A 27,532-nucleotide genomic window follows, 5' to 3' on the forward strand; every position below is an offset into this window, starting at 1 on the left:
TGAAAGAGAATGTGATTCCTAACAGCCACTAGGGGGCAGTCAGAACACTGGCTAATGTAGCCGGGCAAGTCCCTGGATCAGAACCTTAAAATGAAAGCTGTTCTGCAGGATTTTAAAAGTGTTTGATTGTTTAGCTGCGGGCTGGGGCGGGGAGACAAAGTGTTTTCTTGATTCCATTAACATGCTATTAATGGGACACTAGGAGTCAGCAGTAAAAATATCACACAAGCCTGCAAGGATTTTCACTTGCACACATTTCCACGGCAGGGTGATGACAGTTCTCGGCCTGCCCCGTGCCTTCCGAAGGGGAGTTAGAGGACACTGAATCAGCACCTGTGATGTAATGAGGTCAGTCCCCCAATCCCCTCTGATTTCACACTGCTTCCCAAACAGCAAAGGATCAAGGATAACACACCAAAACACAAGTCACTGTCATTGGCTTTACAGAATATTCATAGGCAGCTGCGTTGGTGGATGGTTTGCTGTCTACGTGTGTGTTATTAATGTAAGCGATGTCGTTTTGGATTCCAAAATCAGAGTTATTACTCTAAAAAAAAAAAAAAATTCCCATAGTGCCATTTAACCCAGGCTATTTGTGGGAAGCGAGGAAAAAATGACTCACGAAATTGCTAAAATGTGTGTGAAAATGCAGATAAAATGGTGACAGACACTGAAGCACTCAGTTCTTAATTTTTTTTCTTTTTAAAAATTTATTTATTTTTAATTGAAGGATAATTACTTTACAGTGTCGTGTTGCTTTCTGCCACACATCACCATGAACCAGCCATAGGTATACGTATGTTCCCTCTTTCTTGAACTTCCCTCCCACCTCCCACCCCACCCTACCCCTCTAGGTTGTCACAGAGCACCAGGTTTGAGCTCCCTGCTATCTGTTTTACACTTGAGAATGAATATGTTTCAATGCTACTCTCTCCATTCATCCCACACCTCCCTTCCTGTGTCCACAAATCTGTTCTATGTCTGCTCCTCTATTGTTGCTCAGTCATGTCCAACTCTTTGCAACCCTGTAGACTGTAGCACCCCAGGCTTCCCTGTCCTTCACTATCTCCTGAAGTTTGCACAAATTCATGTCTATTGAGTTGGTGATGCTATCCAGCCATCTCATCCTCTGCCACCCTTTTCTCTTTTGCTTTCAATCTTTCCCAGCATCAGAGTCTTTTCCAGTGAGTCATCCCTTCTAATCAGGTGGCCAAAGCTTCAGCTTCAGTATCAGTCCTTCCAGTGAATATTCAGAGTTGAAATCCTTATCGCTACATTACAAATAGGTTCATCAGTACCATTCTAGAGTCCATATGTCTGCCTTAATATATGATATTTGTTTTTATCTTTCTGACTTACTTTACTCTGTATAACAAATGCTAGGTTCATCCACCTCACTCGATCAGTTCTTATTCCTTAAAAATCTTTCCAAAAGGAGAATAGGGCTAGGAGTGAGGAGGATGTGAACAGGAATTAATACTAAGCATAATTCTAAGCATAATGAACAGGAATTAATTCTAAGCATAATCCTAGACCTTACTGATAAGAAGTATTTCAAGGTTCTCAGCATAGGCTATTTCCCATTATTTTTAGTCTCTAATTTTTCTCTTAACCATTTTAAAGTGAAAACAAAAGTCTTTATACCGTGATATTACATCCAAAAGGCTTTTTCCATATCAGTGACTGTTCAACTGACAGTGAAACTGTGACGATACATGTAGTTTGCAAATGTTAAAAGTAACCAAAGAATCTCTAGGGATTCTAGGCATGAATGTAATGAATAAGGACAGAACACATTTGCTTTTCTGAAGCAGAAGTCAGCCAGCAGGTGTTGGGATTTCCCTGGACAGCACCCTGGCTCCTTGCAGGAAAAAGTTTTAGGCACTTAAAGTTGAGACAGTGGGAAATAACCACATCCTTGTTCCTTCAGAGAGAGATGACTAATCCTAACTTGCTGACAATAAAAAGGAATAAGTGTGATGCTTAGGTCCAAGACAATTTTTCTCACCATCTGTCCAAAACAGAGATGCAATATACTGAACATACTTACTTATATTTTTGTTAGGAAATATGTACTTTTCAGATGAATGGAAAACAATAGAAAAACAAATCATTTGGTCTAATGGAGACCATCTTACAATGGGTCTTCTGAGTATATTTTATTCTAAACTCCTCTCTAAATATCTAAGTGGAAAGAGATAACCTTTGTGACCTTGGGTTTGCCTTTCCTTTTCCTTCTACAGAGCAGGTTTGCAAGGCAGAAGTAGAATCAGGTGGGCTTTCCTGGTGGCTCAGTGGTAAAAGAATCCGCTTGCAATACAGGAGACGCAAGTTTGATCCCTGGGTCAGGAAGATCCCCAGAGGAGGGCATGGCAACCCACTGTAATATTCTTGCCTGGAGAATCACATGAACAGAGGAGCCTGGAAGGCTATAGTCCATGGGGTCACAAAGAGTCAGACACGACTGAAGCTACTTAGCACATACACAGCAGAATCAGGCAGGCCTTAAATATTTGGCCACTTGGAATTACTGGAGTTGTTCCACTTACTGTAAGAGGCAGGGGAATTTGGAGTAGTGATTCCTAAGATTCCTGAGGAGGTCTTCTTAAGCTACATAGGTTCTGAGCACCAAAGGGGTTCTGTATATCTGGTTACTACTGAAGGCAAAGAATCTAGCCTACACTGTGTAAATTTCAGGACAGATTGTAAACTCAATCTGTCACATGTAAGTTAAAAGTTCAGATGCTAAAGTACATGTACATTTGAGACTTGGGGCACCCAGTTAAAACATGCAATGAAATAGGTTCTAGAGATTCCTCTTTGAAGCTTCTCTAGTCTCACTAGGAGAGATATGCACCCCTGTAGCCTGTAACTGTATCTTCCAGATGGCCCTGTGCATCTTATATTATAGTTACTGTAAAGTCCTAAAACACTGGGTGGTGTCTCATGCACCATTCATTTCTTCTGGACCCCATGGACTATAACCTGCTAGGCTCCTCTATCCATGGCATTCTCCAGGCAAGAATACTGGAGTGGGTTGCTGTGCCCTCCTCCAGCCTGGACTGTCTTATACATTTGTAATTCAGTGAATGTTGACCCAGTAAACAAGATTGCAAAGACAGAAGGTAAGCCAGGGGTGGGACTCAGCCCACACACTTGCCTGAGCACTTGGAGGCGAGAAGACCCAGCACTTCCAAGGATGGTTTCCACCTTGTTCACAGGTGTTGGTGCTGCCTCTTTGTGCATTATTACTAGATGCACAAGCTAGTCAACTTCTGCAACAATGAAAGTAACCTCCAAGTTCTTGAGCTGTTGGACAATATTAATTTATTACTCCTCCATAGGCTGTATAGACTGGGTCATGTCTAGCACAGCCTCTCTCATATTGCAGGTATGTTCTATAAAAGGATGGAAGGAGAGAATGACTATATGGAAAGACATTAAGCTCTGGATTCTTGAATATAGACAGAATTTTCAAAACCAAATCTGCCCAATGGTTAGTGCAGGCCACTTGTTCTCTTTGGAAGCCCTTCCGGTCTCTTCTATCTTTACACTTAAAGATACCATTGGAATGGGCCATAGAGCTCCCACGATGAGGGTTTCATAAAGTTCTATGTTTTAGGAAAAAGTTGGCCTCTTTGATCTTTTATCTGGTTTAAGCTCTATTTGTAGCTGTGTTTCCACTTATTCTCTCCAGGCTCTGTTTGCTTCCCAAACCTCCTCCAGGTTATGGTATTTGTGAAACTGCTTACACTTTACTTTTCCTATGTACTCTGCCCAGAGGCTGATATATTCCTGTATTAGGAGTGAATGCTGATAGATGTAGGGATAATCTGATATAACTAGAAGAAAAGAAAGATCATTAAACCTGGTGCCAAAACAAACCCTGAAATAAAATTCTGCCTGTTTTTCACAGTTCAGAGGAAGATCTTAAAGTTTAATGGGATCCACTGTTCAACAAAACAGTGCAGAAAATGGTCATAAGTATGGAAGACTTCCCTCATGGTCCAGTGGTTAAGAATCTGCCTGCCAGTGAAGGGGACATGGGTTTGATCCCCTGTCCAGGAAGATTCCACATGCCTTGGGGCAACTGAATCCGTGTACCAGAACTACTGAAGCCCAAGAGCCCTACAGCCCATGCTCTGCAACAAGAGAAGCCCCCACCGCGATGAGAAGTCCCCACCGCGATGAGAAGCCCATGCGCTGCAACTAGGGAAGAGCCCGTGCACAGCAATGAAGCCCCAGTGCAGCCACAAATAAATAAATAAAACAAAGGACAAAAAGGTAAGTGTAGGGGTGTTTATATGCTACTTGGAATATAGGGAAAATTCTCCCTTCCTTCTTTCTCTCTCTCTCTCATTTGTTTATTTATTCTTTCATGATCGCACAAGTTAGCAAATAAATACAGGAGATTTTTTTCCTTTGAAAATATGAAAAATGGAGAAATGGGAAAGTGTCAAACATCCTGCAAAAATGACAAAACATGATCAAACTGTCTTCAATGTCCACTAAAACACTGATCATTATTTTGCCATGAGAAAAATGTACTATATTGGCAGAGTCACAATTCTGGTATATCAACCATGTATATTTTAACCTTCGTTAGACCTTAATATAGCATATTTCATTTTTATAACTTGATGTGTCAAACTGTAATGGTTTCCCACCTGAAGGGATCTTTGAGGACTTTGTATGTACCCTTTGAGACTGCAATATTTTTTCTTAGCTTTTAGTTAAAGCCATTTGTGATTAACAGAAACAAAGACTCATTCACTGCATCTATGCCAACAACTAGTCAGTTGTTCACCAAGTGAATTTTTCTTTCTCCCCAAGCACACTTCTGGGCAACATGTCACAGCTGGCTTTGCAGTTGAATAGAGCCCTGTGACTGGGTGTTGGTCAATAGAATATGACTGGAATGAACAGTATATGAATGGTAATAGTGTATGAATAGAAATGTATATGACTTTCAGGGCTCACATACACACTACTCTCTCTTTTCCCCCCTTGCACCTAGTGAAAGAGAAGTCTAAAAAGAAAGGAAAAGATCTAGTGCCTACATTGCGGCTTGGAGGAAACCTGCCCAGTAGACCCAGCCAACCAGGTAAAGGCTTTAATACATGTGACAGATAAACTTTATTTTGGATTTCTAATCCAAATTTTAAACTTTGAAACGTTAAAGTTCTGTATAATAGTAGTTTGCCTGTTCCAACTAATTCACCAGTCTGAGAAAATTAATGTTCTTCTATAGGTCTTCGCCAACCTATATGGGAATGGGAAACCAAGCTGCTGGGAACTGGTGTGAATATAGACACCTACTATTTTCTCCCATTTTCTGTCACTCATTCACAAAGGTCCAGACTAATATAATATAGCCCTGGCAAAGATACTATGAATATTCAATTCAAAAAAACATTTAGTAGGCAAAGCTGTGTGCCAGAAACCAGGAAGTCTTCCTTTGATTAATCACTAGATGGGATTGGTAAATACTTGTCAAGAAAAAGGGTGGGGACCCAGAAAATGCACAGCTTAATAAAATAATTAACTAAAAGCTTGGGTAGGCAGAAACAAACCTGGTATGAAGAAATTGGGGAGGAAGGAAGGAGGAATACCAGAAGAAGGAAGTTCAGAATAGGAATAGGAACTGGGTGGAGCTTGAACCGATTCCTGAAAGCACTTCAGAGAATTTTCAAAGGGACACTGAGGTCTTGCCCAGGGATAAGGAGAAAACAGGATCAAGCACCAATGTTGGATCTGATCCCTTCAGACTTATCATCATCATTCCCCTTCTTCTTCAATTTTCCTTCATAAATCTTATTTTCTAACCCTTTAATTGTCATTTTGTCCCCTTACAGTAGATACAGTGCTAAGTTGCTTCAGGCATGTCCAACTCTTTGCACCACTATGGACTGTAGGCCACCAGTCTCCTCTGTCCATGGGATTCTCCAGGCAAGAATACTGGAGAGGGTTGACATGCCCTGCTCCAGGGGATCTTCCTGACCCAGGGATCAATCCCAAGTCTCTTGAGTCTCCTGCATTGGCAGGTGGGTTCTTTACCACTAGCGCCACCAAGGAAGCCGTTAGCTCCCTTTTAAAGTAGATAGTCTATTTCCTGGTTTTGTATGGACGATTTTAATTGTAGTCCCTTAAACTAGATACAAGCTGGAAGACTAATGAGGAGAAGCACCTCCCCATGCTTTCCCAAGCCATGCTCCAGAGTCACCTGTCAAGGTACACCCCAGGTGTCTTGTCAGAGTCTTAAGGGAACTGTCACACGACAGCAATTTCTGGATCTTTTTCTACCACAGTGAAGCACAGACCATTGTGCAGAGCCTTGGATTTCTATGCAATCCTTTTGGTAAAATATGAAAGAAAAATCCTGTCCTAATTGTTGTGACTCTTTGGAATTGGCTGCCACCAAGCAAGGTTGAGCAATCTATTTCTCTGAAGGGAACGCCCATCTTTCTGGGAAAATTTAGGCACATTCCTTCCTAGAAAAGAAGGGAGGGGCTAGGTGAACTTTGGCAGATTTTTTAAACCCAACTATCTAAAAACGTTTTTCTTCAGGCTGTCTAATTAGCTGCATTGTACGTCAGCCATTGGAATAAGCCTGGATTGGATCTCAAATCCTGCATTAGCCCCACTTTACAACCTTTCAGATATTTTTCCACAAATGAGAGTGAAGTGTTTGTCACTCAGTCGTGTCCAACTCTTTTGAGACCCCGTGGACTGTAGCTGGCCAGGCTCCTCTGTCCATGGGATTTCCCAGGCAAGAGTACTGGAGTGGGTAGACATTCCCTTCTCTAGATCTTCCCAACCCGGGGATCAAACCTGAGTCCTGCACTGCAGGCAGATCCTTTGCCATCGGAGCCACCACAGAGGCCCGTTTTACAATTATGACATGGTATGGTTGTGAGAATCTTGATTTGATGTTGCCCATTGGTTTGATGTCTTCAAACCATTCACAGTGTCTTTATGAGTACATCTTTTAGCCCTGATACTTAGTTTGGTAGTAGCCTCACTTGCATAGCCAGATAGATCACTTTATCCAAGGCTTCCAAGACTTGGATACTCTGGGCCTAGAATTAGTGCTTTTGTTCAAAGAATAACTAGGCAGAGACTGGAATCTTGACCTTATCCCTTCTGAGTCAAACGTGTTTGAGCAGCCTAGGTAACTCTGCCCTCTGGATCTTTATTTCTGAAATGGGTACATTAACTAGACCAGGTTTCTTTCATCTTTACTCCTTTTGATAGAAATAGAGAAGGATAGTTACACAGGTAGTTTTAGAAGTCCCACTAGGGGATTGTAGATAGAGAAGGAAATTTAGGGAACTTTGGGAGACCACTGTAAGCTCAGAAAGCTATGTGAAGGAAGGAAGTAGACTTATTTAACTACAAAGTCATCAATAAAAGCATGAGACACATGCCAGGTTATTAAGTAAAAAAACAATGAGGCCTGCATCCTGCTGATGAAGTCTAGCAAGAAATTGATCCTTAGAACCAAGGACAAGAATATAAGGGAAAGGTGACTTTCCAAAGTAAGAGACCCTCATTATACTGAAACCTGAGAGTACTTAACATACTTTAGTCTGTGTTACCACCCTCCTACTGATTTGAATAAGCACAGAGACAGTCCTAGTTTGACTTCATAGGATCATATACTCCCCTGCCCAGTGCAAAAGAAGAGTTAGTGAGGTCAGCCTGATATCTACTGAAAGAATGAGGGAGAAGGTGGTCTTCCCCCTCCCCACTTCCTTTTCTTTAAGATTTCTTCATTTTTAAGTGAAGGATAATTGCTTTACAATATTGGGTTGGTTTCTGCCATACACCAACATGAGTCAGCCATAGGTTATTCATATGTCCCTTCCCCTTGAACCTCCCCCCAACCCTTTTGCATCCCTCGAGATTGTCACAGAGCCCTGACTTGAGTTCCCTGAGTCATATAGCAAATTCCCACTGGCTGTCTATTTTTACATATGGTAGTGTATGTTTCCATGCTACTCTCTCCATTCGTCCCACCCTCTCCTTCCATCTATCACCCTGTGTCCATAAGACTGTTCTCTATGTCTGCCTCTCCATTGCTGCTCTGCAAATAGCTTCATCACTACCACCTTTCTCGATTCCATGTATACACGTTAGTATACGATTATTTGTTTTCCTCTTTCTGACTTACTTCACTCTGGTATAACAGGCTCTAGGGTCATCTGCATCATTAGCACTGACTCCAATGTGTTCCTTTTGATGACTGAGTAACATTCCATTGTATATACATACCACATCCTTCTTTACCCTTTCATCTGTCGATGGACACCAAGGGAATAGTTATAATTAAGAGACTGTGGGTTCGAGTCCCACTCTGAGGTACAGCGTTTCACTCTGACCTCACCCCATCCAGTGGGGCAAGGTGGGCTCTCTTTGTGTGCATCCTCACCCTCAGGAGAGAGGGCATTTTTAAGCATAATATTGAGAACTTTCCGACCTTCCAATCTAAAGGAAACATTCAGTTCTCCATTACAATGCCCTGATTTATTTTCTTCATAGAATTTATCATCACCTGAAATTATCTTCTTTTAAAGAAAGTGTTGGTTCATTTGTCAGCCACTTGCACCCCCCTGTACATACACATATATTAAAACAATCTCCACATCTGCTTGTTCACCACTGTATAGTACAGTACCCAGGACACTGTGTGCATGCTTAGTCACTCAGTCATGTCTGACTCTTTGTGACCCCATGGACTGTAGCCGCCAGCCTCCTCTGTCCATGGGGATTCTCCAGGCAAGAATACTGGAGTTGCTTGCCATGCCCTCCTCCAGGGGATCTTTCCGACTGAGGGATCAAACCTGGGTCTCCTGCGCTGCAAGCAGATTCTTTACCATCTGAGCCACCAGGGAAGCCCACCTAGTACACAGTAGTCACTTCATAATTAAGTGAATAAATTCAAAATGCACCATGAGAAGTGATCAGTAGTAGATTTGTTGGTCTTATGGGTGCTTCTCAATAATGGGAAAACACAATATAAAGAGAATTTACTAAGATAGGTGAAGTAGTGTCGTGATATAAAGTCAGGACTGTGAGGCCAGGCAGAGGACCCAGTAGAAATGAGGATGAGACTCTGTGAGCCCATAAAGGACTGAGGCGCTGCCCCATCCCTGCCACTGTCTCTGCCTTTCATAGGAGGGGCCACAGAAGAGCTCACTTTCTCCACATGAAGAAGCACTTGACTTTCACTCAGGCTGACCCAAAATAGGGTCAAACCACTGACCAGGAAACACCTGACTCTCAGTGGACTCCAGTTACATAGACTTTTCACCATGAAATTTCACTCTTACTGAACCAACCACCTCCTGGGAGTACTTGAAACTCCTTTCTGCAATAGATTTGGGAGGGAAAAATAATTAAGGAATCTTTTCAAAGACACAGTCAGCACTGCCCAGGATGCATTTAACAATAAAAGTTCTACGTATACACATAACCACTCTTTTATTAGATTCTTTTCTCATATAGGCCATTATGGATTATTGAGTTGAGTTCCCTGAGCTGTACAGTAAGTCCATATTAGTTTTTTATTTTGTGTACAGTGGTGTATAAATGTCAATCCCATTCTTCCAATTTATCCCCCCTTACCTCCTGATAACCATAAGTTTATTTTCTACATCTGTAACTCTATTTTAATTTTATAGATAAGTTCATTTGTACCTTTAAGATTCCACATATAAATATTATATAATATTTATCTTTCTGTGTTTGACTTACTTCACTCAGTATGACAGTGTCTAGGTGTTGCTGCAAAGAGCATTATTCCAGTTTTTTTGTTTGTTTGTTTTTAATAGTTGCTGCTGCTGCTGCTGCTAAGTTGCTTCAGTCGTGTCTGACTCTGTGTGAACCCATAAATGGCAGCCCAGCAGGCTCCCCCATCCCTGGGGTTTTCCAGGCAAGAACACTGGAGTGGGTTGCCATTTCCTTCTCCAATGCATGAAAGTGAAAAGTGAAAGTGAAGTCGCTCAGTCATGTCTGACTCCTAGCGACCCCATGGACTGCAGCCCACCAGGCTCCTCCATCCATGGGATTTCCCAGGCAAGAGGACTGGAGTGGGGTGCCGTTGCCTTCTCTGTTTTAATGGCTGAGTAATGGCTCAAAAGTCCATGGGGTCACAAAGAGTCAGACACAACTGGGTGACTGAACAACAACAATGGCTATACACCAGAAACTAATGCAACATTGTAAACAACTATAGTCCAATAAAAATGTAAAATGACAAGTAAATAGAAATTTTAAAATAAATTTTAGAAAAGCAATAAAAGTTCTGTCTCACCCATCCTTGCCTTTGCCCTGTTTATGGCTTATTCCACTTTTGTGCTAATAGCTTTCCTGAAACTTCCAAGTGTGGTTGTGCTTGCATTATAACTGCTTTCACCTTTAAATTCAACACAATGCTACAAGTTATTGATTATTCTCTGTAATGATTGTTTTATTTTAAATTAGTTTATCTGTGAAAGAATTAATCATTTATGAAATTTTTCTGTCAAAACTTAACAAGAGACTCATAATAAAAGTGAACTAATTAAGAAGGAAAATTCTAGATGCTTTATATTCTGTCAAAATATGTCTAGGCTCTTGGAGTCATATTTTCTCACCTTTTACCACCATTCTGTGGGGAAAGACAACTCTTCTAAAATAAATCTCATGAAAGTTTTTGAATGGTAATTTGAATTTTGGAACACTGGATAAATTACTGTGACTCTACTTTAAAAAAATGGAAAAATCATTCTCACTAGAGTATTTCTGGCATAATCTTTGACACATAAAGATATTCACGATAGTTATTATCTTAGAAAGTAAACAGAAAAATAAACAACTTTTGAAGGCATTATTAACCTACTTTAAGTAAGTAGGCTACATTAGCCTACTAGCCTACTTTAAAAAGCCTTCTATTAGCCTACTTCAGAAAAATAAAAGAACAGTAAGATTCAAATATTCATAAGGGAACAAGAAATATATCATTGATTGGTGGGGTTCACCTTAGCAAAAGAAAATATTTCATAAATATCTTTAACTTGATGCCCAGTAGTACATTTTAAAATTCATTCCGTAATAAAAAAGACATGATAATATCACATCTTTAACATCATGTACACTATATCCAAAAAAGAAACTTCCTAAAATGATAACAGCATTTTTCTTATTTTTCCTTCCATATTTGTAATTGTAAAACAAATGCTAGATGCAACTTTATTTTATGAATTCGGAGCCACACAAATACGTCTGAGTTGATGGTCTACCAAGAGAAACATCTTAAAAGAAGCAAAAAAAAAAAAAAGCACTTTTGGTGACATTTTATTTGGCCTTAAAGCAGTAGGGGCACAGAATTTTAGAGAAGTGGAATATATCTCCTTCTTAAATTAGGAAAAGGGATGAAAATGAAGATGCAGCTAGAGTCTTTTTTAAAAAATAATGGTTTTGCCTGTGCTGGGTCTTCGTGGCTGCATGGGCTTTTCTCTTGGTGCAGAGCCTGGGCTCTAGGGTGCGAGGCTTCAGTAGTTGCAGCATGTGGGTTCAGTAATTGTGGCTCCCAGGCTCCAGAACACAGCCTATATAGTTGTGATGCATGGACTTAGATGCCCTGTGGCACGTGGAATCATCCTAGACCGGGGATTGAACCTGTGTCTCCTGCATTGGCAGGTGGATTCTTTACTACTAAGCCACCAAGGAGGCCTAGAGATTTTTACTTTTTCCCTTTTTAAATGTATTTTTTAAACTGTGATAAAATATATATATAACATAAATGTTGCCATTTTAACCATTTTTAAGTAATACTTCTGTGGCTTTAAAGTGAATGCACCATGTTGTTATGTAACCATTATATCTATCTATCTCTAGAACGTTTTAATCTTCCCAAACTTTAGCTCTGCCCCCTATTAAACACTAACTCTCCATCCCCTACTTCCCCAGCCCCCAGCAATCACTATCCTACTTTTCATCTCTGTGAATTGAACTATTCTAGGTACCTTACCAAAGTGGAACATACAATATTTGTCCTTTTGTGACTGGCTTATTTCGCATAGCATAATAGCCTCAACATGCATCTATGTTGTAGTATGCATCAGAATTTCATTCCTTTCTAAGTCTGAAAAATAGTCCACTGTCTGTAGTAGCCACCACATTTCCTTTGGTCATTTATCTGCCCATGGGTACCTGCTTTGCTTCCATCTCTTGGCTCTTGTGACTTATGCTGTTTCAGTTCAGTTCAATCGCTCAGTCATGTCCAACTCTTTGTGACCACATGGACCACAGCACACCAGCCCCCACATCCACCATCAACTCCCAGAGCGTGCTCAAACTCATGTCCATTGAGTTGGTGATGCCATCCAACCATCTCATCCTCTGTCGTCCCCTTCTCCTCCTGCTATTTAAATTCTTTTAAAAAAACATTTCTTGTAAAAGCAGAAGTTTCTTGTAAAATATTGGCTAAAAAAATTTCTCAGTAGGAGAAAACTGACACCTTTTGTTTCAGGTGGAAACCTATATGGTCAACGAAGAAACTGCATGTTATTCAGTAATCCTGTTAATACAATCACCTTCCTGCAAGTTAAGGGTCATTTCACTAGAGAAAAAATGTACTATCCTTTTAACCACCCTCCCTCCAGATCACCAAACAGTTTTAGAATTCATGTGATATAGAGATTGGATAACATCCTCCTTTGGTTACAAAATTTGAGCCACTGAAAGGTGACAACCATTTGCCAAATTCACCAAGAATAGTAACAAGAACAGAGAATGAATCCTTGTCTTCTAATTTTCCATGGAGTTGGGTTTACACCAATTCTGTGGATACATGTAAGCTTCAGAGTCATGATGGTCCAAATAGAGGGTAGATTTTAGGATGAATTCAGGCCTACCTTAAACTCCACACTGGGAGGTTGATTATTCAGATTTCATTTTATTATGATCCCTTGCAATCAAGTTTTAAATGATGGACTCCCAAAACGTTCACATGTGTTATGCAAGACACCATAAAGATTATCTTGGGTAATCTGTCAATTTACATCAGGCCAAGAAGGAGTATTTTCCCATCACATCATATAGCCAGTTGCCTTAAATCATTTTAGGAAGAACAATGGAGATGGGTTAATTAGTAACATCCTACATCTCATTTTATGTCTAAAAGGATGATTCTAGCATAATTTGATGGTTTTCAAGGCAGCACACTAGGAAGTTATCATTTCACATTTTCAGGCTGCAGAAGCTGAGTGCCATGAAGTTGAAAGAATCTGAACCTTTCATCTCAGGAACTGCTATTAAAATGGATGTGTTTATCAAAGGCCAGATCTTGTTGATAGCTCACCTGACTGAATGCTTCTTGGAGACGAGCTATCCATATGGGAGAACCATCACATTGCTCAGTAATACATTCAGTTCCCTTCTTGCAAGTCTAGGGCTGTTTCCTTAGATGAAAATTACGGTCCTACCTTCCTGTGAGCGCCTTTCCTTCCAATCACTGTCTTAATGTTGCCCCTCAGTGTGATTTCATCTGAAAGGCAAGGAGGAGTAACTTTCAGGTTTCATGCTATAAGGAAATCATAATGAAACCCTCCACCGTTGCTTCTAAATTTCTGCCACTCAAAGGTGACATCTTATCATCTGTTTAAAAATACTGTGCTCAGTCTCTCAAACAATGTCACATAAAAAGAGCAAGCAAAAGGAAAAGTCATTCACCTTTCTGTCTAATAAAGCATTCAACCTTTGCAGCAAATGCTGAGCAAAAAGGTATTTCTTGCTTTAAGTCATCGGGGTGTGTAGAAAGATTCCCTTCACAATTCCAAACTTGTAAAATCAATAAATTATGGAAATTATTATTTATATTGCACAGAAATTCTTATGTTTTTCATATAAGGGCTCACTAAGCCTTGATTCTGCCTTCAGAATCTTGGATGAGTTCATTTCATTGACATTACTTTCTTGTGTTTTGTTTTAATAATGTAGATTACAGCCACAATAACAAAAGCAAAGGAATCTGGAAAATAAGATTCTCAGGTTTCCAGCCCTCTGATGAAGGGAGAGTATGAAAGTACAGAAATAAATGCCAATTTTATATATACATATAAATTATATATATATTTACATATATAAATTATATATATATTTATATAGGCTTCCCTGGTGGCTCAGATGGTAAAGAAATTGCCTGTAATGCAGGAGACCCAGGTTCCATCCCTGGGGAAAGATCCCCTGGAGAAGAGAATGACTACACAATCCAGTATTCTTGCCTGGAGAATTCCATGGACAGAGGAGCCAGTCTACGGGACGGCAAAGAGTTGGTCATGACTGAGCGACTACCACTTTCACCTCTTGGGCTTCCCAGGTGGCACCAGTGATATATTGTTGTATATTTGGAGACAGTCATAATACAGAATATTTTCAATGTCATACACAGACATGCACATACATGCATCTGCCAAGTTGGGTAGAGGGTTTCCCTTTCTCACTTATCAGCTGTGCTAGCCTGAGGTCACATCATCCATACAGAAGGTTTCCTACATGGAACCATCTCTAGACTCTTTCACAGAGATGGTTGTAAACACCGCGTTGTGAACATCCACCCACTTATTTTATTCTTGTACCCTCTGGTTAATGTTATCACAGTTATGTAGCAATGAAGAGCTCACAAAAATTAAAAAAGAAAGCAAAACACACATAAAAAGCCAGTTAAGCTTGGCTATTCCATTTATGAATTAGATGAAGGAGGCTTTCTTCCTAAGACTGTCTAGAGCAGCCAGCTGGCTTGCATCTATAAGCCAGTTTCAGCATGTGCTCTTGTGTTTGCATCTGAGTAGTTTCTTATTTGGCAATATTTCTTGAACATCCACCCTAAAGCAAGACAAAGAGAAACCACAGACATTTCCCTGGATGAACATAGTTTTAGTTAGTTTCCTGAGCATATATTGAGCAGGAGGAACTTTACATACATTTATGTACATTGTTAAAATAAATCTTCAAGGCAAATATTATCCTCATTTTACAAAAAAAATTAAAAAATAGAAACTAAGTATCTTGCAAAACCCCGATTCCAGTCTAAGTACTGCTAACACAGAAACACATAAGAAAGTAGTATACCCACAAGCTCGTCCGAAGAGCAGAAAGAATGCAGAGCGAAGCAGAGCAGGAGATGGTTGAAGACGAGTACCCAGAAAACCACTGGTTACTGAAGCAAATCAATTACCCCAGATCCCTTTTAAAAAGCAGAAACATAACACTTATACAAAACTCTTGCACTAATGCCTTGTGACACTTAAAACAGTAATGTTTTAAATTTACCTAATTGCTAATTTAGCATTCACTTTTACTTTCTAACATGTCAATTTTCTCTTAACAATGGATCAGGCTGTGCTCGTGGTCTGGTCAGCCTTGGGAGTTGTTGGGGTCTGTGGGAACAGAACAGACTCTTGGCCAGTCTGATGGCTTCTCGGTGGCCTGCCGTGGGGGCTTCCCTGCGTCGGAGGTCTCTCCAGAACCAGGAGCGGTTGGAGGAGAGCGAGGCCCTGCAGCCTGTAGCCGGCCACCCAGACACCTCCAGCGGGGCCCTGGGCTCCCTGTGCAGACAGTTCTAGAGGCGGCTGCCCCTGAGAGCAGTCAGCCTCAACCTCGGGGTCAGGCCCTCCAGGAAACGCCTGGAAACCCCAGAGCCAGGGCAGCAGGGCCTCCAGGCTGCAGCTCGCTCAGCTAAGGGCACCTTGGGTGCCATGTCGCAGAGGATCCAGGAGTCCTGCCAAAGTGGCACCAGGTGGCTGGTGGAAACCCAGGTGAAAGCCAGGAGGAGGAAGAGAGGGACCCAGAAGGGCAGTAGCCCCCCAGCTCTCAGCCTGAGCTAGAGGAGCAGCCGGCTATCTGTGGCCGCCCCTGCCCACTCAACCCTGGAGCCCTGGGAGAAAGAGTACCACCGCTTGTCTGCCCAGATGGGCCCCCTTGGCAATGGTCCAGGAGGGAGGCTGCCTTCCGGAGCCCCTACTCCTCAGCAGAGTCTGACAGTGACCTGGAGTCCGTGGGGGCAGGAATCTGGCATCTCCAGAAAGTGTCCCAAGAGCTAGATGAGGCCATCGTAGCGGAGGACAGTGGCGACATGGCTGTTTCTCTCGTCCGAGACGGAGGACAGCACCCTTCAGCAGCCACACCTCCCGGGAGTTCCTGGAGGACCCAGGAGCTGGTGGTGCCTCTGAGCTGCCGCAAACAAGGACGTGACTCACAAGGCCCCAGGTGGGGGCTGCTTGGGGGCCTCTGCTCTCCTGTTTCAGCCACCTCCCGGCCCGCCAGGGGCCACCTGCCACAGCCTGCAAGCGACTCAGGGAGATCTCGGAGGGGTGGGGGGAACCATTCATTCGACTTCCGTTTGGGGCTTAGGAACTCAACGTATGAGCTTTACAGTTGCATTGTCTGTAACGTGAAGTGCAGATGGTAGGTAATATTTGAGAGCTTGAGCTATGTATCCAGGAGTGGGGTCTACAAAGAGTTAGACCATATTATCACCAGTGCAGGGGCTCTTGAGAACCCAGATTTAGCCCTACTTCCCACACAAGAACCCCGGAAGGAGGGACGGGAGAGGTTTCCAGGCCCCAAGATCCTGGGTCCACAGGGACCTATTCTCATTCTCAGCACAGGGCACTGTGAGCATAGAAGGCACACACTATTCAATAGTGATTTCTGCCCTTTGTAAATTATTTAAGAAATCTGCTTTGTCATTTTATTAAAAAGAAACCAGTGTATGACTTTACTGGATAACACTGCTTTTTCATAAAAAAGACTCTTTCTTTAAAAAACAACAACAACAACAACAATGGTTCATGTATTGGTGGATTTGTATTATGCACTAAATTTTGACACCATACACATAAAAGCATTAAGAATTAAGAATCTGTGACTGTTAGAGGGCTTCCACTGTGGCTCAGACGGTAAAGAATCTGCTTGCAATGCAGAACACCCAGGTTTGATCCCTAGGTCAAGCAGATTCCCTGGATAAGGGAATGACTACCCACTTCAGTATTCATGCCTGGAGAATTCCATGGACAGAGGAGCCCGAAGGGACACAGTCCATGGGTTTGCAAAGAGTCAGACATGACTGAGTGATTATTTCCAAGGAAAATTTGATGTTTAAGCTTGGACGTATTACGAAGGACAATGTGGTATGGCCAGAGTTCACAGGATTCAGCTACAGCAAAGATAAAGTTCACCTTGACTGGCATAGGTACTAACAGTCCCAAGCTCCTGCCATTCATTAAGTTTACAGACTGGCCTCTGTAAATCAGTTGTCAATTTTAGCCTCTCCAGTTCTGCCATCCTGGAGGCAGACCCAGTCAAAACATAGGGGACCATGAATAATAATCGAATAAATAAAACAGCTAATTTGGAAATCTTAGGTCAAAACCACTTTCTTGCAAGTAGGAGTTTTGTACTGCCTCAGGAAACTATTCTATGGTCTCTTCAGTTCATCACAAAAGTTATCATTTCCAAGATGAAAAGGTTGCCTTAAGTTTTCCTTAAAGTTCTTTTCAGCCCTTATTGTAGGTTAATTTTCAACATGGATTTGACTACAAAGACTTTATGTATCCAAAATAACAAATTCAGGCAATAGGTTTAGTTATTTTGGTGACATATAGATACAATTTTAAGAGCTAATTCACCATCTCCCAACAAGATTGGAATCACCATGACTGAATTTTATTGTCCACCTAAAATCACCAAGAAAACTTTCAAGTGGAGTAAAACATGACTTGGCTAAAAGCAGCAAGTGGATGCAGGTCTCATGACCCAAGGCAGTGGTTCTCAAACATCCTCATCCTAGCTCCAGTCATTATAATCTTATATAATGGGACCCCAACTCAACCTCAGTCACATACACACAAAGCAATTTTTATCCTTTGAGATGAAGAAATAGCAATTGTACATTGATCAAATGGTAAGATTTTTTTTCCCCATAGCTACATACAACCCACCTTGGGTTGGGTAGACAAAAATAAGAGATAATCACAAGGCCTCCTTGTCACAAATATAATCATGTCTTCTACTGAAGGACTATGCTAAAGCTACTTGAGTCAACTCTATCAAAAGGATTCATGATAACAATACATGTTTACAGGAGAATTTTTCTTAAAACAAATTTCTTCCAATCACTTAAGAAACACTATTAGTCTCTTACTCTTCCCTCTTACCCAATAACTAAATATGAATGTAATTAGCTCCATACAACTATAGGTAACTATGTTTCTCTGAAATGTAATCACTTACATTATTTTTGTACTATAATTGTTATGGATCTGCCTGTCATCTCTCTTCAACAAAAGATAGAAGTTTTTTCTTTTTCTTTCCCCACTGACCTATGTCCTCCACATTCTTTTAGGGTATAAATACTCAATGGTATCTCATAAACAAAAATCCCCCAAATCAAAAAAAGTATTTTAATTGCTTTCACTTCTTTTCCAATCTCTGAAATACCAGTTTTAATGTTCTATTCATTACTAACACCAATTTAATATGACATTAAGAAGAAATATGTAAGCAATTAAAATTTTTTCAAACTGGAAATTTTATTTTGACATGTGTTGTAATTGCCAACCTTCTTTGTTCCAATTATGAATTTAAGCAAGTGACATTTACCTCCAGCTCCTCAAGAAATATCTTTGCTTGCATGTTTAAAGTCTGAATGTCATCTACTAACAAAATTTGGATCACCATTATTTAATTTTCTGGTATGAGTCCTGACCCCATAGATTGCTAATTCTCTCTTCTGTATATGCTCTTTCTTATAAAGTAGGTTTCCTCAAGGACAGGAGTAACAGTTTGTTCCTATGAACACACAGGGACTGGCAGGCTCCATGATGTTCATTGATGACTTACTGTATCTTATAAACTATTCTGATCAAATATTCACATCAATGGGATAATGGTAGTTTACATCTTCTCAATGATTAAAGTCCCTATCTTCTATTCCAAAGAGAATACTATAAAAATTTCCTCTACTTTCCTTGGGAAAAAGAAAAAGAGGTACAAACACATAGGAGAAAAAGCTGGAAAATATTATAGCACACAGAATAGCATTCATAAACCATTACTAAAATCATGTAGTTGTATAAAACAAGTAGGAGAAGTGCCACAATATAAAGTGACATTTTGCAGAGTCAAGCTCATTTTTAGTAACCTAAAATATATGTTACACGTATTTGTTTTTTGCTCTTTAGTTGCTAAGTTGTGTCTGACTTTTTGCAACACCATGGATTGTAGCCCACCAGGCTCCTTTGTCTATGGGATTTTCCAAGCAAGAATACTGGAGTGAGTGGCCAGTTCCCTCTCTAGGGGATCTTCCCAACCCAAGGGTTTAAAGAGTATATTACATTATAGACCAGAATGAATTTGTTATGTGAGAACTACCTACATATATTCACACATAGGGAATTCATTCTGATCTATAATGTAACACTGTGTGTGTGCTCAGCCATGCCTGACTCTTTGCAACCCCATGGACTATGGCTCGTGAGGTTTCTTCTCTGTCCATGGAATTTTCCAGAAAAGAATACTGGAATAATGTAATATACTCTTCCATAAAAGTATTACATCAGGTGTTGTTCTACTGGACTCAAGGCAGAGAAGATATGCTAAGCACCTGGGTCAAGACTTAGAGAGAGAGAGAGAATCTGAATTAGAAGTAGCTACCCTTTCAATAAAAAAGGGATAAGGAATCTTATTTTTTAAGAGCCCATTAGATGTGTGATAAGCAGAAGAATGAGGATAAGATGGTTGGGTGGCATCACTGATACAATGGACATGAACTTGAGTGAACTCTGGGAGATGGTGGGGCACGTGGAGGCCTGGCGTGCTGCAGTCCATGGGGTCACGAAGAGTCAGACATGACTTAGCAACTGAACAACAAGAAGCAGAAGAATAACTCCTTAAAATATATTCATGTCTTTATCCTGGGGTCAGTGAATATATTGTCTCACGTGGCAAAAGAGATTTTAAAAATGTGATTAAATTAAGGATCTTGAGCTGGGGAGATAATTCTGTATTATCCAGGTGGGTCCTATGAAACCACAAATATGCTTACAAGTGAAAGATGGATGCAAGAATTTAAGAGTCAGAGAAGGAGATATGATGAGGGAAACTGAGTCAGAGTGATGAGCATGAGAAAGACCTGATTGGCTTTGAGGATGCAAACCACCGAAGGAATGCAGGCAGCCTCTAGAGTCAGGAAAAGGCCAAAGAAGAGTTCTTTCCTAGAGTTTCTAAAAGGAACACAGCCCCGATGACACTTTGATTTTAGCCCTGTGAGGCCCATTCCATACACTCACCTCCATACTGTTTCAAGTCACTAAATTTGTGGTCCTGTGTTAGAGCAGTAAGCGCCTACTACAAGAGAAGGAAAGTTACACAGCTCAAAATAGCCTGGAGTTAAAACTCCCCTCCAGGTCCTCCCCACCATTCTATGCAAAAGAAAGAGCTCTCTCACCGGAAATAAAAAATGGACATTAAGGTTGATTACACCCAGCTCCCAGCCAGTCCCAGCCTCTGGCTGATCTCTAGAATTCCTTGCCCCAGCCATTTAAAGAGGTAACTAATCCGAACCACCTTGGAGAAGAACAGGCCCCCTTAAGACAGTAGATTTCCACATATATGCTTATATATACTTACTCTTTTCTTGGGTTAGGGCAGCAGCTCACTAACCTGACTGCCGCCCCTTCTCACCTCATCAAAGGTGATCTGTTCCTGTAAAGTGCTGGCCTCGTTCTTTTTCCGAACCTCGCTTTCTCTAACTCCCTTTCCTTACATTTTTGGTGCCGAAACCTGGAAGGTTGGCGGTTCCTTCTCATTCTCCACCGCCAGCTCTTTGGAGCATGGAAACCTGCCAAGCTCACTTTTCCGCGCGGGCTTTCAAGACCTCCTCGAGAGGATGCCCTGTGCCTTCGTGAGCGGTACAAGTTCTGTGTAAGGGCTTTATTAGTCTTCCATGTACCCTGAGGAATACTGGTCTCTCTCTCTCTCTTTTCTCTACACTTTCTTTCCTGCGAGACCGACCAACTCCAGGAGAGAGGCCTTTTGCCATTCGACTCCCTCCATCCACCATGAATTCTCACCTGACCCAGCAGCCCAGGTAAGCTCGGACAGTACTCTAGGGCGCCATAGACTATCGTCCTTTCCGGGTTCCTAGGGAACCCTCCGGCTAAAAGGCCCTCTGGGGAGGTACTTGGGGGACAACCCTCCCTCCTTCAGAGTCTCTCTCTCTCTCTTTGCCCAGTCGAAAGATTAGGTGATGATCTTTTCTCTCAACCGGACAGTCGCTAGCCATTTGCTATGGGGTCAAGCCAATCCATCCCGCGGGGCTCTCCCTTGGCGTGCATAAAACAAAGCCTCAAACCTTTACTCTTGACTGATCTCAAGGTTCATAAACTCGAGTCACTTTGCACTCAAATTTGGCCTCGTTACAAGCTGGATAACCAAAACCGCTGGCCTGAGTTCGGGACTTTCAGTTTCAATGTTTTATCAGACCTCACTAACTTCCTCAAACGGAATGGCAAACGGTCGGAGGTCCCCTACATTCACGCCTTCTGGGGCCTTAGAAGCCGTCCTCCTCTCTGCAAGGACTGTTCTACCCATCCAATCCTCCTCTCCTCTCTCTCCCCCTCCATTACAAAAGAATCCAAATCTAAATCCCCTAAAAGGCCCCTAAACCCTCAACCCCCCATTTTAGCCTGGCGGATAAGCCTCCTCCCTACTGCCCTGGAGAGGAAACTTCCAGAGACGAGACCCCATCCTCTAGCCCTTCTTCCTCCAAAATAGGAAGCAATGACTCTGAAACCCCAAAAGAGATCTCCACCCCACCTCCATCGACCAGGACCCAAAGCAAACACATGTTTCCTCCAGAGAGGTAGCGGGACTGGAGGGTTCATGTGCCTTTCTCAATTTCTGATATGAGCCAAATTGAAGAAAAATTGGGATCTTTTTCAGAAAATCCTACTAGATACAGAAAAGAATTCCTCCGCCTTACACAAGCATATCATTTAACCTGGAATGATCTTTTTTACATCCTAACACTTTAACTCCTGATGAAAAGGAACAGATATGGCAGGCAGCCAGACTCATACTGATCAGCTCCATAACCAAGATAGGACTAATCCAGTCACTGATGATGCAGTCCCTTTAACTGAGCCACAGTGGACATATCAAGCAGGCAAGGCCGGCAGCTGGTACCTGCATCATATGATTACCTGTTTATTAGAAGGAATGCTAAAAAGCGCTCACATTCATGTTAACTACGATAAGATTAGGAAAGTGACTCAAGAAAAAGATGAAAATCCTGCCCTATTTCTTTCACGGCTTACTAAGGCAGTCCAGAAATACACTAATCTAGATATTTCCACCCCCACCAGATTTCTGTACCTACATGTCCAGTTCATAAGCCAGTCAGCCCCCGATACTCACCGAAAACTACATCAGTTAGAGAAGGGCCCTGAAACCCCTCAGCGAGATCTCCTAGAAATAGCCTTTAAAGTTTTCAACAATAGGGAGGAAGAAGCAAAAAAAGAAAAAGAAAAGGAAAGAAAGGCCAAATGTGCTTTATTCGCTGCAGCTATCCAAGAAAAAAATTCAACCCCTTTGGCCCATCGACCTCGGCCCACCTGTATGGGACCTAACCTCCAGGCCCCTGCTTCAGATGCAACCAAACGGGACACTGGGCTAAGTTCTGCCCAAACCCCCGGCCACCCACCAAACCCTGCCCCACCTGCAAACAATGGGGCCACTGGAAAATGGATTGTCCTCAGACACTATCCACCAAATCTCAGGGTCCACCCTAGACCCAACAACAATGGGCCAGGAACCAGACTGAGAGGGGCCCTGGCACCCCAGACCATGGTTCCTCAGATGAGATGAGAGATGATCCAATTGTGCCTGAATTATTCCAGTGATGGAGCCCAAGCTCCAGACCCCAAGTCCGCCCCATACAGATGGACCCAGAGTTTCAGGTAATTGGCACGGTGGCTGGACACAGAGTCTCGTTCCTAATAGACACTGGAGCGGCCTTTTCACTTTTAACCTCCTTTAAAGGCCCTCTCCAGCCTTCAGAAATGGCCATTGAAGGGGTCTCAGGTGTCCCTTTTTATCCCAAATAACCCCTCCTCTCCTTTGTTCCTTTGGTAAGGCAACACTAAAACATTCTTTTATAGTGGTTCCTCAATGTGCAATGGCATTGATGGGACATGATCTTCTGACTAAGCTACAAACTTCAATAAACCTCCCATTCTTAGATCCCATATCAATTCTTTGCATCCAAATGGCACCCGTTGGCCAGTCCTCACTCCTAAAACCTGCCCCCTGACCTTCCCCCAATAGATCCTCAGGTCTGGGACACTGAAGCCCCATCGGTAGCCTGACAGCACTCCCCTGTATAGGTTTGTCTTAAAAATCCCTCTCAGTTGATAATATACATGTTTCAGTGCTATTCTCTCAGATCATCCCACCCTTGCCTTCTCCCATAGAGTCCAAAAGTCTGTTCTATACATCTGTGTCTCTTTTTCTGTCCTGCATATAGCCTGCAAGAGTGCTAGAACCAATGCCCCACAGATACCAAAGACAACTGTGTACTTGAAATATTATTTCTTGGAGAAGAGTAACCAGGTTTTATTTAAAAATCTAATTTTCATACCAAAAAAAAAAAAAAAAACCCAAAAATCCCTCTCAGGTAATAACCCAAACTCAGTATACCCTGACCACAGAATCCCGACAAGGACTTAAACCAATACTCTCCCGACTGCTCAAAGCCAGCCTTTTGTGGCCTGTTTTCCTCATAATACTCCTATACCGGCAGTCAAAAAGGGACCCCACTCCTGGCGTCTAGTCCAAGATCTTCACAGGGTCAAAGAGGCCATAATACACCCTGTGGTCACTAACCCCTTTGCCCTTTTCTCGCATATCTCCCCTGATACACTCTACTTCACGGTATTGGACCTCAAAGATGCTTTCTTTACTATACCTCTACACCACTCTTGATAGCCTCTATTTGCCCTTCACCTGGACAGACCCAGACACGTATCAATCTCAACAATTAACTTGGACCATTTTACCACAAGGGTTTACAGATAGCCCTCATTTTTTCAGTCAAGCCCTTCAAAGGGACCTACCAACTTTAGACCTAGACTCTACTACCTCCAATATACAGATGATTTATTGTTATGTAATTCCTCTTGCCATAACTGCCTAGTCCACACTGCGACAGTATTAAATGCCCTTGGCAACGTAGGCTACAGAGTCTCGCTCTCCAAAGCACAAATTTCTTCCACCGTGGTCAATTACATGGGATTGCTTCTCACTCCCACATCCAAAATAATTCCAGCTCAGAGACTTCGAGCCTTGACACAGACCCCCAGGCCCCAAACCAAGAGGGAACTTCTTTCTCTATTAGGTCTATTAAACTTCTTCCGAATATGGGTCCCAAATTTTGCCCTCCACGCAAAACCTCTTTAGCAAGCTACTCGAGGAAACTTAGACGAACCCTTGTTGGCCTCCACCTCTCTCCACACCCCAATACAGACTCTTATCAAACATTTACTACAGGCCCCTTCTCTTTACTTACCTGATTATGCCAAGCCTTTTTTCCTTTTTGTACATTCTTGACAAGGACATGCCTTAGGGATCCTGTGCCCCAAAAGGGGCCTCTAGCTTGGTTATCTAAACAACTCGATCTCATCACGCTCAGATAGCCACCTTGTCTCCAGGCCTTAGCTGCGACTACCCTCTTAATACCTGAAGCCTCAAAACTAACCCAAAATGCTCCTCTAAATGTATGCTCACCTCGTTCCTTCAAAGATTTACTCTCTCATCGGGCTTTCCTTTCTCTGCCCCTTGCTTGACTACAGATCCTCCATGCACACCTCCTCAACTCATCCCTTTCTTTTATGCCTTGTAAACCTCTTAATCCTGCTAGATTACTCCCTACACCAGATCCAGAAGCAGGACACCTATCTCATGACTGTGTTCAGACTTAGATACGACACTTAATCCCTTTGAACATATAACCGATCAGTCCCTTACTGACCCCAAAGTCCCATCCTGGTTCATAGATGCCACTGCCCAGAAACAAGCCCCATTTGGGGCTGGATACGCTAGAGTCCAGGGACAGCCCGACAAAGCTATCCCCACTCACCTCATTAAGTCAGCCACACTCCCAGCTCACACATCCTCACAACAGGCTGAACTGATAGCTCTTACACAAGCTTTGACCCTAGCCAAAGGCCAAAAGATAAACATTTACACTGACTCCAAGTGTGTCTATATCATATTACATTCTAACATTATAATCTGGAGGGAGAGGGGATTCCTGACTCAGAAGGGCACACCTATTCTCAATGCTTCTTTTATTTCTGAACTCTTCCACGCAGCTCAGCCCCCAAACAAGCCACTGTAATACATTGCCAGGGACATCCGCAACGTGGTCCTATCTCCTTTTACAACAATATAGCAGATCACGAAGCAAAGTGGCCGGCTGCCTCTGTTAGTCCTGTCTTTACTGTAGCCCAAATTGATGAGCCTAACATCTGCACATTACTTTCACATTTACATTCCCTTTTCCACCCCTCTGCAAAAGTACTTAAGGCTTTCCTTCAGAACTTTATTGAGCTGACTAAGGCCGATGTGACTTATTTAAATAATCTGACCCAAACTTGTACCATTTGTCAGCAGACAAATCCCAATTCTAACATTCGCCCCCCTCCTTTCCCCACCCACCAGATGTGCAGACATCTTCCCTCACAAGACTGGCAGGTAGATTTCACCCACATGCCACCTGTAAAAAGGGTTAAATTTCTCCTAGTCTTCATAGATACATTTTCTGGATGGATGGAAGCTTTCCCAGCTACTAACACACGAGCCCCTACTGGGGCTCGACTTATTCTTACGGAAATCCTCCCCAGATTTGGAATGCCTTTCTCTCTGCAGTCTGACAACAGGCCCGAGTTCTCATCCCAAATGACACAAAATACTGCAAGAGCCCTTTCAGTTCCTTGGAGGTTTCACATTCCTTTCCTCATCATCCGCGGTCTTCCCGTAAGGTTGAGAGAGCCAACTCTGACCAAATTAACAACTGAACGTCATCAAGACTGGACTAAACTCCTCTGTTTAGCCCTCTTAAAGGTCCGGGCCTTACCAAAAAGGCCATGTATGGGAGATACCTTTAGGTCGTCCCCTCTCCCGGGACGGTCCCAAACTGTCACCCCACCTTCCTTGTCCTTTACTTGCCCAGATACAAGCTGCCCTTTGGCAACATATGCATGACTTACTCCCTCGACCACATTCCAATCTTCCATACCCATCCCTTTAAATAGGAGACAAAGTCTATATGACAATTCAGCCCCACTCAGATCTAACCCCAAAATGGCAAGGTCCCTACACGGTAACTCTGCTGACCCCTACAGCTGCAAAATTAAAAGAAATCACCACTTGGGTACACATCACTCGTCTAAAAAAGGCTATGCAGCCCAATGATGAAAATGTTTGCCAGACTAATACTTACCAAGTTTCTCACACAGGCCCTAGAACTCTAAAGTTCCACCAGCCCCAACTGGCGAAACAAGAGCCTGTCAGTTTCATGGCTGCAATTATTCCTGGAACAACTTCTGGCAGATATCTGGGTCTCGAGTCATCAAGGATCCACGTTTGAACACGTTGAAGATTACATCTCCACCCTGTGGCTACAGAGAACCTTTTATAACTTTTACCCCTTCTTGGACCATTCATTTTATCACCTACTCACCTTTGGGCCCTATTTGTTTAATTTTTTTCCAGGGATTCCTCCAAGACTGAATCCGAGCCCTTTCCCGAGACCAAGTCAAGACTGTTCTTCGGCTCAAGACACTGATGGCTAAAAGAGAAAATTAACACTACAGGCCTTAGACTTCCTTCCTCCCAGACCACACACCCCTGACCCTCATTTATCAGCATGAAGAAGCCCTGAACATTAACAACATCCACCTCTCTTTCTCTTTTTATATATATTCCTTAGGGTCTGGAATGAAGGAAAGTTACATGGCTCAAAATAGCCTGGAGTTAAAACTCCCCTCCAGGTCCTCCCCACCATTCTATGCAAAACAAAGAACTCTCTCACCTGAAGAAAAAAATGGACATTAAGGTTGATTACGCCCAGCTCCTAGCCAGTCCCAGCCTCTGGCCGATCTCCAGAATTCCTTGCCCCAGCCGTTTAAGAGATAGCTAATCCGAACCACCTTGGAGAAGAACAGGCCCCCTTAAGACAGTAGATTTCCACATATATGCCTATATATACTTACTCTTTTCTTGGGTTAGTGCAGCAGCTCACTAATCTGACTGCTGCCCCTTCTCGCCTCATTAAAGGTGACCTGTTCCTCTAAAGTGCCAGTCTCATTCTTTTTCCGAACCTTGCCTTCTCTAACTCCCTTACCCTACAACAAGGTCATTAAGCTTTCAAAACTCTGGTCCAAACTCTTGGGAATCACATTGTAATAAAAAATTTTGAAAGAATTAG

General features: G+C 42.3%; 2 long non-coding RNA genes and 1 pseudogene across 4 annotated transcripts in view; 2 read left to right on the forward strand and 1 right to left on the reverse strand.

The window, feature by feature from the left end:
- Nucleotides 1–27,532, reverse strand: part of LOC139036335 (uncharacterized) — a 146,793-nt gene that overhangs the window by 32,744 nt on the left and 86,517 nt on the right. For 2 of the 3 annotated variants that reach the window (XR_011489067.1, XR_011489069.1), the window contains exon 3: nucleotides 13,346–13,531. The exons of the other annotated variant lie outside the window; for it this stretch is intronic. This is a non-coding gene — a long non-coding RNA (uncharacterized lncRNA). The remainder of the gene's footprint in view (nucleotides 1–13,345; nucleotides 13,532–27,532) is intronic. 3 annotated transcript variants of the gene reach the window in all.
- On the forward strand, nucleotides 205–27,360 carry LOC139036336 (uncharacterized). The gene is made up of 4 exons (XR_011489070.1): nucleotides 205–348; nucleotides 3,917–4,284; nucleotides 5,018–5,104; nucleotides 26,818–27,360. It is a non-coding gene; the product is annotated as an uncharacterized lncRNA (long non-coding RNA).
- Nucleotides 15,456–21,911, forward strand: LOC139036364 (uncharacterized; annotated as a pseudogene).

Source organism: Odocoileus virginianus, chromosome 8, assembly GCF_023699985.2.
Source record: "Odocoileus virginianus isolate 20LAN1187 ecotype Illinois chromosome 8, Ovbor_1.2, whole genome shotgun sequence".
NCBI classification, from domain to species: domain Eukaryota; kingdom Metazoa; phylum Chordata; class Mammalia; order Artiodactyla; family Cervidae; genus Odocoileus; species Odocoileus virginianus.